General features: G+C 43.7%; 1 pseudogene; it reads right to left on the bottom strand.

Annotated features, from left to right (window-relative positions):
- Positions 1-519: 519 nt before the first annotated feature.
- On the bottom strand, positions 520-677 carry LOC132007999 (U4 spliceosomal RNA; annotated as a pseudogene).
- Between the last annotated feature and the right edge of the window lie 9,934 nt (positions 678-10,611).

Genomic DNA, 10,611 nt, shown 5'->3' with positions numbered 1-10,611 from the left:
GGGGGTGGGGTGGCCAGGTTGGGGCAGTTAGGTGAGGCCTGCTAGGTGGCCTAGGGCAGCCATGAGGAGCTCAGGGTGGGCTGGCTGGCGTGCTCTGACTGTCGCCGAGGCAGCCCTGTTGGATGACTTCTCGAACCAGCCTGGCTGCTGGAATCCCCAATAGTAAAGCCAAATGCTTAAGGCTCTCCAGCACAGACTATACTGACCTTCAGTTTAAGAAAAGCCCTCCTGAGATAGCACAGAGGGCCTTTATTGCAAATGTTTAACAAATGATGGGCAGATTCTGAACTTGTTCTGAGGGTGTTAGCTGACCCTGATTTTACATTGAGCGGATGACACTTTTTAGCTCTATTTTTCACCTCCCGGCCCTGGCGAACGCAGCCGACAAGTTTGGCCACTTGGAATGTCCATTCCGGAAGAGTAGCCCTGTTACTCTGACAGGAAAGTTGGAGGTTATTTTGTAGTGGGACGTATGGCTTCCACCACCCTTTGTAGACTTGAGCATTTCTTTTAAATAGTCCTTATGGTCTGTCATTATGTGTTCGGGTGGCAGATGGAGGGATGCAGTAGGTCAAATTCTTATTACTAAGGATTGTATTTTGGAAAAAGTTTTCAATTAGCAATAACCACGCCTTGGATAAACCCCATTGGCTATGATACTGCCACTGCTCAAAGCGTGTATTTTGAAACTATCTAAGCATCTGATCCCTGACACTCATCTCTAACTTTGCGTTCTAGTGGTAGACTTTGGCAAAGTCAAGTATCCACATAGACACATAGATGCCCTGGTAACAGGCAATTTTTAAAACTTCAGAGCCAGTTTTCAAAATGTAAACACTTTCTCTGTTCGCCAGTCCTTGCCCACCTCTAATTTAGTTCACCGGTCCATTGGCAAGTGTATAATTGGGGTCATTCTGTCCTTCGTAGATCAAGATGTTCTGTGTATCCTGCCTTTAATGACTGGACCTTGCCGGGGGTGTTTCCTGAGGGAAAATGTAGATAAGTAGGTATTATTTAGAGATTAAAATTCTGTTCTTAGCACCTTGTTTTAGCCTGTCACTCCACTAAAGAGGGAAAGATGGGGCCTGGACCCCAAGAAGACTAGATTGCTGTGGTTTGATTCTGTCCTAGCTTGTGAAGATTGACATATTCAAAAGTAATCAAATGGTCAAAATCTAAACAAACAAACAGAATCCCTCCACAACATCTCTAAGCTGAAGGGTTCATGAAAAGTGCAGAAAGTTTAAGCTGTGATGAGCTAATAATGTTAACTAACAGGTGGAGAAGAAAAAGATCTCCTTAGAAATATCACCATTTTAAAAAAGATTTTATTTATTTGTCAGAGATATAGAGAGCACAAGCAGGGGAAGCAACAGAGGGAGAGGAAGACTCCCCACTGAGCGAGAATTTCCCCATGCAGGACTTGATCCCAGGACCCCGGGATCATGACCCCAGCCAAAGGCAGATGCCTAACTGACTGACCAACCCAGGCACCCTAGAAACATCATCATTTTTAACCACCCTTAAAATTATTCAGGAAAAGAGCATTAAAGGATGCTAAAATCACTGAGTAAAAAGATTGTAAGAAAATCAGGGATTTACACACTCTTAGATTTCTTATTTATTATAAACAGAATATTCTCCATCAATTACAATGGAGAAATCTTGAGGCTCTTTAATGTTTAACTTTGGTCTGATACTAAAGAAAATCAAACAAATCAAAATTTAGGAATTATACTTATAATGAACTTTTCAAAAACATCACTATGTTGTAAGAAAAAAATACTGGAGAAGTGCAGATGTTTTCTAGGTCGAATTAGACTATAGAGTAATGACGAGTAAATGTTTTGTATAGTTTTGATTAGAAACAAGGTACAAAGGAGATTATATTGAGACAATTGGGGAATTTTAATTGTGGGCTGATAGAAGAATTGTAACTATAAAGGTATGTTTGTGTGAGAGAGAATGAGAGAAACAGAAACGGAGAGGCACAAAATGAGAGAGAGAAGACCAAAATATACAGTTGATCTTTGAACAGCAATACGGTGGTTGGAGCACCAACCATCCCTCCTCAATGCGTAATAAAAAATTTGAGTAAGGGACACCTGGGTGGCTCAGTTGGTTGGACGACTGCCTTTGGCTCAGGTCATGGTCCCAGAGTCCCGGGATCGAGTCCCACATCGGGCTTCCAGCTCCATGGGGAGTCTGCTTCTCCCTCTGACCTTCTCTTCGCTCATGCTCTCTCTCACTGTCTCTCTCTCTCAAATAAATAAATAAATAAAATCTTTAAAAAAATTGAGTAAGACTCTTGACTACCCAGTAGTGGAATTACTGGATCATATGGTATTTCTATTTTTAATTTTTTGAGGAAACTCCCTAGTGTTTTCCACAGTGGCTGTGCCAACTTCCATTCCAACCAACAGTGCACAAGTGTTCCCTTTCCTGCACATCCTAACCAACACTTGTTATTTCTTGTCTTTTTTATTTTAGCCATTCCAACAGGTGTAAGGTGATATCACATTGTGTTTTTGACTTGCATTTCCCTGATGTTGAGTGATGTTGAAGATTGTTTCATGTGCACATTGAAATATCATGCAGCCATAAAGAAGATGAGATCTTGCCATTTACGAACATAAAGGACGTAGAGTGTATTATCCAAAATGAAATAAGTCAGACTGCAAAAGAAATCCCATATGATTTCACTCATACGTGCAATTTAAAAAAGCAAAAAAATTGAGCAAACAAAAAGCATAGAACAAGCTGATGTTTGTTGGAGGGGTGGGAGGTGAGGGGATGGGCAAAAATGGATGAAGGGGAGTGGGAGATCCATGCTTCCAGTTATGGAATGGATAGATCACAGGAATCTGTGAAAAAAAAAGCACATCATAAAGAATATGGTCACTAATCTTATAATAGTTTTGCATGGTGACAGGTGGTATTTATGCTGTGGTGAACAGCCACTATGTTGTACACCTGAAAGTAATATAACATTGTGTGTCAACTACACTAAATAAAAAAAAATTTTAATACTCTTCACTCCCCCAAGACTTAACTACTAATAGCCTCCTGTTGACCAGAAGCCTTACTGATACCATAAACAGTCAATGAACACATATTTTGTATGTTATATGTATTATATACTGTGTTGTATTTACACCATACTGTATTTTTGGAAAAAAAAAACTGTTTATATGTAGACCTGTGTGCACAGTTCAAACTTATACAGTCCGAGGGTCAACCACAGTAAACTTGGAACAATTGCTGAGTCTAGGTAAATGGTATATGGGTGTTTACTATACCATTCTCTTAATTCTTCTGTAGGTTTGAAAGCTTTAAAACCTAAAAGTTGGAAGAAAAATCAGGGTATGCAGAAAGACAAATTTAGAAGATAAAAGTCAGCTTACCCTATGTATAACTTTTAAAAAATTATTTATTTATTTAAAAAAACTTAAAAAAAATAGACCTGTGTGCACAGAGACAGAGAGAATGAGCTGTGGGATGGCAGGAAGAGGGAGTGGGGAAGAGAATCTGAAGCAGACTCCCAGCTGAGTGTGGACCCTGATGCAGGGCTCGATCACATGACCCTGAGATCATGACCTGAGCTGAAACCAAGAGTCAGCTGCTTCATCGACTGCACCCACCCAGGGGCCCCAGCCTGTGTATCACTTTCATTAGCTTTAGAACCACCTCTGGTGCTCCATGTTGCGCTGTGAGCTCTGGAGGATGACTTATGTCCCTTCCCAAAATTGTGTCTCCAGCATCCTGGCATAGTTTTCAGAATATATGTCAGCTAATTGTGTCTGAGAATGACTTCTTTCCAGGACATGCTCCCAAGGAACAAGTGTAAAGTCAGCTCTAGGGACGAACAAACCAAGTGGTATTCCCAGGCATCACATCTGGAGGCCTTTTGGTTTCTAGAAGAACCAGATGACTGGACGTGTGTCACCATAGACGCTACTATAGAACTCAACATCTGTGGCTGGGGACTGTTCCCTGGCAATGCCATCTGAGTGTCACCTGCCTTTTGTGACAGGGCATAACAGGGCTTGCAGCAAAGACTGTCTTTGCTGTCCTTCCTCCTCCTGCCATTGGCTCTAGAGGATCAATGAAACCCCAAGTTGGCTAGAGCGGCTGATGCTCTTCATTGTCTCCTCCAGTATGGGGTCAGGTTTTCTTTCTTTTTTTTTTTTTTAAAGATTTTCTTTATTTATTTGACACAGAGGGAGAAATCACAAGCAGGCAGAGAGGCAGGCAGAGAGACGGGAAGCAGGCTCCCCGCGGAGCAGAGAGCCTGATGCGGGGCTCGATCCCAGGACCCTGAGATCATGACCTGAGCTGAAGGCAGACACTTAACCCACTGAGCCACCCAGGTGCCCCGGGACCAGGTTTTCTGTTGCCACCCCGTCTCCTTGATGTGATGGATGACATTAATCAATCTTCAAATGTTGAATGAGCCTTAGATACTTTATTAATGTTTTTGGCATCTGTGAGGCAAGGAATTACTAGAATTCTTTACCCTGATGTCAGAAACCCTAGATAAGAACTTCTTATTGCAGCCATTGGCTGGATCAGATGGCCAGACCACTGGCAATGGCCAAAGAGCCTGTGATAATTAGCAGATTCAGGAGATCATTGGCAAGGCCATCTAGCCTAAGGCAACTGTCTGAAGTTTGATCAAATGTGTTTATTCTCAGCCTTGTGAGAATCTTCTTGGTCAAGTTCCGCTGCATACGATGGTGGTGATAAGGTGTGTAAATTCCCTTTGCCTTTCAGCCAGCTGATCCCATGGGCTTCCGCATTAGGTCAAGGGTTCCATGATAAGGATGACCTACTTCAGCACTATGGCTTCTGGGAAGAGAGTGAAGGCCAAGAGTGCCACCCTCTCCTGCAGGTAGGATATGCCAGAGGGACCAGATTTGGCTGTACCACATAGCAAGGAGATCTTGGTGTCTGCCCAGCTTGCGGGGTGCTGCTTCCATGACCCAAGGCATAATTGATAGCTGGATATGGAGAGTCATAGGCTCAGGGCCTATTTCCGGGACAGCCCACTATGTGGCCGCTGATTGGCCCTCTTATAGCACGTAGCATGGAGCCACATGCTTGCATTAGAAGATCATGGACTCACATATGGTCCAGAGACTGCAAGCAGTAAAAAACAAATCAAAACAAAAAACAGCAACAACAAAAAACTATTCTAAATCTTCTACAGTGAAAGGGCCTCTGTGGGGAAGGGCACTAATAGGAGTGCCCACTGTATTGCAATTTGGACAGATTCTGGGGTCTTGTATTAGAGGGCACTGCATTCAAAGTGCGCTTATTTGAAAGTATCAGCATAAATGGGCATAAATACAATTTTCATTTTTAAATTTTTATGTATTTATCTTACTATTATATATGTTTTTTTTTAGTAGGCTTCATGCCCAGCATGGAACCCAATGAGGCGCTTGAACTCATGACCCCGAGATCAAGACCTGGGCTGAGATCAAGAGTTGGATGCTTAACCACTGACTGAGCCACCCTTTATTTTTATTTTTTTAAAATGAAGTTTTAAAATGAGGAATATGCTGTTTCCACAAACCAAAAGTGACTAAAAGATGTTGCAGGGTTTTTGTTTTTTTAATGTTGTGGGTGCTGAGAGGTTTGTGACTGGAGTCAGAGCCGTGTCGGAGTCAGAGCTGTGTCAGAGTCAGAGAAGGAGCTGTGAGGACAGAAGCAGAGGTTGGAGTGGTAGGAACTATTAGCCAGTAAATGTGGGCAGCCTCTAGAAGCTGGAAAGGCAAGAGAATGGATTCTTCCCACCGTGGAGTGCCATTCATTTTTTTTCTAAGTTTAAGAACAGGCCAGGGTGGACTGTTCCATAGAGAGGCAGCAGGGAGAATTATGACTTCTATAAATAGGTCATGCATAATAGCTTCCAATACTAAGGCCCTATTTTAATTCATATTGGCCTTCATCAACTATTTCAGGCAGGGGAGAGGGGAGTTCCATGGGGTTCCATTTTGTCAAGCCAATTGTAAGCGACAAAGACTTAATTCTAATTTTTTACTCAGTGGGTCAGAGTGTCCATGCCCACTATGGGATATTTGAGGGCAATGGGACTTTTGACCATGGAACACTTATTTGCCTGTATTTTATGTTTGGTAACTACCCTAAGAGTATGGAGGTACTTTGCTTACATTTAGTGAGATTCCCAGGTACAATTGTACTTTGAGTCCCAATACTGATTAAGGCCGTGAAGTTTCACCAGCTGATGATAAATTTCATTCCAAGCCCAGAACATAAAAGTCCATCAGCATCCTTTAATTTTATATATATACATATATATATATTTTTTTCTAGTAAATGTTAGATTTCCAGTTGGGTCAAACTATGAACCTCTCTGTTTTCTTTTTCTTTTTTTAGAGAAAGAGAGAGAGCGAATGGGGGTGAAGTGGAGGAGTGGAGGAGAGGGAAAATCTTTTTTTAAGATTTTTATTTATTTTTGAGAGAGAGAGAGCGCATGAGGAGACGGGCAGAGGGAGAGGGAGAAGCAGATTCCCTCCTGAGCAGGGAGCCTGATGTAGGCTCCATCCCAGGACCCTGAGACCATGACCTGAACCAAGGCAGACGCTGCTTAACCGACTAAGCCACCCAGAGACTCCCCTCTTTCAGATTTTTAATATTTCTCCCTGTAGGGGTGCCTGGGTAGCTTAGTCGTTAAGTATATCACCTTTGGCTCAGGTCATGATCCCAGGGTCCTGGGATCAAGCCCCGCATCAGGCTCTGGAAGCCTGCTTCTCCCTCTCCCACTCCCCTTGCTTGTGTTCCCTCTCCCACTGTGTCTCTCTCTGTCAAATAAATAAAATCTTAAAAAAAAATTTCCCGCTGTATCCAGGTTTTCTTTTTTAAAGTAAACTCTGTATTCAACGTTGGGCTCTACCTTGTAACCCTGAGATCAAGAGTTGCATGTTCTACCGACTGAGCCAGCCAGGCACCCCAGTTTGCTCTCTATCTAAAGTTAGGGTCCTCCTTTATGGCAATGATTGCTTTACTGGCTTTAAGGAGCCCAGGCCTAAGTCAAGTTTGAATTAACCCCTTGGTTGTGTCACAGGGGTGCTATGAGTGCTTTTCCCCAATAATCCTGAGAATCAGGAGTTCTGTCCTGTCCTGTCCGCTGAGCTTAGGTTCCTAACCGCTTCACGCAGCAACATCTTACTCCCGTGGGCAAGAGTCAATCATCCTTGCAACTATCACCCAGCAGTGCTGGCAGGGGTGGTGGTGAGGGGGGCATCAGGTCAATTTATTTTGTGAGGCAGATGAAAACACGGCATGGGCTGGCTGTGTTTTACCCAGACCCACAGGGCCTGTTCTCAGTCACTGTGTTTCCTCCAGGAGTAACAACTGGTCTGAAGGGGGGGGGGGAATTTCCCTTTCCTCTTTTTCCCTCTACTTTTCTCTAAGTCCCAGGGCCTGATTGGTTAAGTGCCCAGAGAGGAGTCATGGTGACTCACAATGGTTCTCAAAACTTTGTGACCACATGCAATGAATGGCAGGCTATGGACACTGACTAACACCACCTGGGTTACTTCTGGTTCAGGGCTGAACACGGTGAGTGGGGGAGTGCCACGGGAAGGGGGGTCAGCTATTACAGGTCCTAGGGTACCATTTCCATACCCGCTCCCTGCGATGCACCACTCTGTCTTATGTCAGACCTCTTCGCCGGATGATGCAAAATCTCTCCGTGAACATTTTCCCTGTGGGGCTCACCACACTGTCCTAACGGTGTTCAATGCATTTCAACAGGTCCACTGGGCAATGGTCAGTGACTCTGGCCTCGAGATCCAATCACCCAGTGAGAGCGGCAAGGGAACTCAGTCCCAGGTAGGATTCTCCATTCTTCCCCGATCTCTGGATCCAGCTCATGGTCATGACTCTTAGATTTCCTCTTTTTTATTTGTTTATCTTTTTATTACGTTATTTTAGTCACCATACAGTACGTCGTAAGTTTTTGATTCCTGCTTTTTAAATGGCAGTTCACATCCATGGCACATGCCATTGCACGGACCTCAGCCAAGTAGTCCCACGGCTGTATTGTTGACATTCGAGTGTGACCGTGTGGGTGTTGTCTGGAGGTAGGACATGGGTTTTCACAGGATGCTGGAGGACTGATGGGGAGGACGGGATTTTGTGTTTGCTGTAGAGCTACTGCACTGAGGGACGCAAATGACTATTATGAGATGTGATTTGCCTCCCCACTGGCAGCCCCACTCAGTCTCACCTAACAGCTGAAGACTCAGGCACAGAGTGGCAGGGAATTCTCAGTTGTCCTGGTTTCTTCCCATCCCAGATAGACCATGTAAAGATACTCTGGGAATTGAAAGACCATGTAAAGATACAATGGGAATTGTCTCCTTGACTTCCATGAGGATCAAGGGCAAGCATCCTGAAAGCGTGGAAGGATGGGGCTCTGAAGCCAGCCCGGTTGGCTTCCTATCCTGGTTGTGCCACAGGCTAGCTATGAGACCTTGGGCTGGTTCCATACCTTTCCTGGGCCTCGGTTCCTGGGTAAATGGGTGTGACAGCCGCACCCACCAACGTTGGGAGACGTTAAATGAGCTATTGTGCGAAACAGACCAGACAGTGGGTGTCAAAACCTCTTTACTCCCTCCAGAGTGAAACTTCTTGGAGTCACAGACAAGGGTGGGGAATCTTTCCTGGCTAGGTCAGCTCTCTAGCCTTGAACTCCATTTACAGGTTGGTTCCCTGTTTATTTGATTTGGGTTTTGGTGCCTTTCTTCTGAGCTCCAGTGCCCTTCCCTTGGAGGAAACAAGCAGAGCAACCTTGGAGAACAACTCTGGTGTTGACATCTTTGTCTTAAGCTTATGCTTCTGAGGAATCTTGTTCTACTTAAAGAAATTTGCAGAACTCACTTACACGTATTTTTGCATTCTTGTTGGAGAAAATACAAGAATTGCATTTATAGGGAGCAATTCATAACCCCTTCATTTCCTGTGCTCCAGCATCTTACAGCCCTGCACCAGAAGAACCAACATTAGCAGCTTGCTGTAAACTTTTCAGATCTTACTCTTTGCATTGACTTTTATCTGTATAGATGACTCTGTGAAGAACAAACAGAGGGCATAAGACACTGTTTTTCAAGTTTCTTCCTTCAATGACTACTTCTTGGAGATTGTTTCCTTGTGGGTACATAGAGGACCCCTTTTACTCTTTTTTAAATAAGATTTTATTTATTTGAGAGAGAGCACGAGCAAGGGGGAGGGGCAGAGGGAGAAGCAGACTCCCTGCTGAGCAGGGAGCCCTATGTGGGGCTCCATGTGGGGCTTGATCCTAAGACCTGGCATCATGACCCGAGCTGAAGGCAGACACTTAACCGACTGAGCCACCCAGGAGCCCCCTTCTTTACCCTTTTTAATAGCTGAATCTTATTTCATATTATTGAGATATTAGATTTTATTTACATAAGGAAACTTGAAAAATTGCCTTTGTCTTCTTAAATAAATGTTTCTGGAATCGCCAAATCATTCACCTAGAGGTTTTACCAAAAACTAAGGTTAGATACAAATTAAAGACATGAAGGAAGATACTGGAGGGCACCTGGATGGCTCAGTCTGTTAACCTGCTGCCTTCAGCTCAGATCATGATCCTGGGGTCCTGGGATTGAACCCCACATCGGGTTCCCTGCTCAGTGGGGAGCCTGCTTCTCCCTCTCCCTCAGCATGCCCTCTCTCTCTCTCTCTCAAATAAATAAATAAAATCTATTTTTTAAAAAAAGAAGATATTGTATACTTTTCCAAGAATAAAATATGAAATAATATATGCAGCTCATACTAGCCATAAGACATGTGAATTTTATTTTTTTATTATTTTATTTTTAAGAGATTTTATTTATTTATTTGAGAGAGTGAGCAAGAGCATGAGCAGGGGGAGGGGCAGAGGGAGAGGAAGAGGGACAAACAGACTCCTCATGGGGAACCTGATGTGGGGCTCCATCCTAGGACTCTGAGATCATGACCTGAGCTGAAATCAGAAGCTTAGCTGATTGAGCTACCCAGGTGCCCCTGATTTAAAAAAAAAAAAAAATAGAGGGAAATATGCATGAAGCTTTTTAGCGAGCCAACTGTTTTGATGCTAACAATACCATTTCTTGGGGATGTCTGGGTGGCTTAGTCTGTTGAGTGTCTGGTTCTTGGTTTCAGCTCGGTCGTGATCTTAGAGTTGTGGGATCGAGCCCCGGTTAGGGCTTCACATTCAGTGTAGAGTCAGCTTGTCCCTCTCCCTCTGCTCCTCCTCCTCCCCGCCTCCCACCCCGTCTCTCTCTCTCTCTCTCTCTCTCACACACATACAAATAAATAAATATCTTTTTAAAAAAATACCATTTCTTGCTGGAGAGGAAAATGCATTGTTGTGATCCTCTAAATTTTCCCCAAAATAAATCCACGAATTCAGCACAGTCATGAATCCCACCAGGTTTCATTTGCCATGAAATAAAACGAGCTGATTATTCAATTCAATAGAGGAGAACCTATGTGGGGTTAGCTGTGATGGTGAGCTTACAAAAATCTACACCGGACTTAGTTAGCAGTTAAAACGGGAACTGAAAATATGCCAGT

Source organism: Mustela nigripes, chromosome X, assembly GCF_022355385.1.
Source record: "Mustela nigripes isolate SB6536 chromosome X, MUSNIG.SB6536, whole genome shotgun sequence".
Classification (NCBI taxonomy): domain Eukaryota; kingdom Metazoa; phylum Chordata; class Mammalia; order Carnivora; family Mustelidae; genus Mustela; species Mustela nigripes.
The sequence above is the reverse complement of the archived record's forward strand: the minus strand, read 5'-3'. Positions and strand labels throughout refer to the sequence as shown.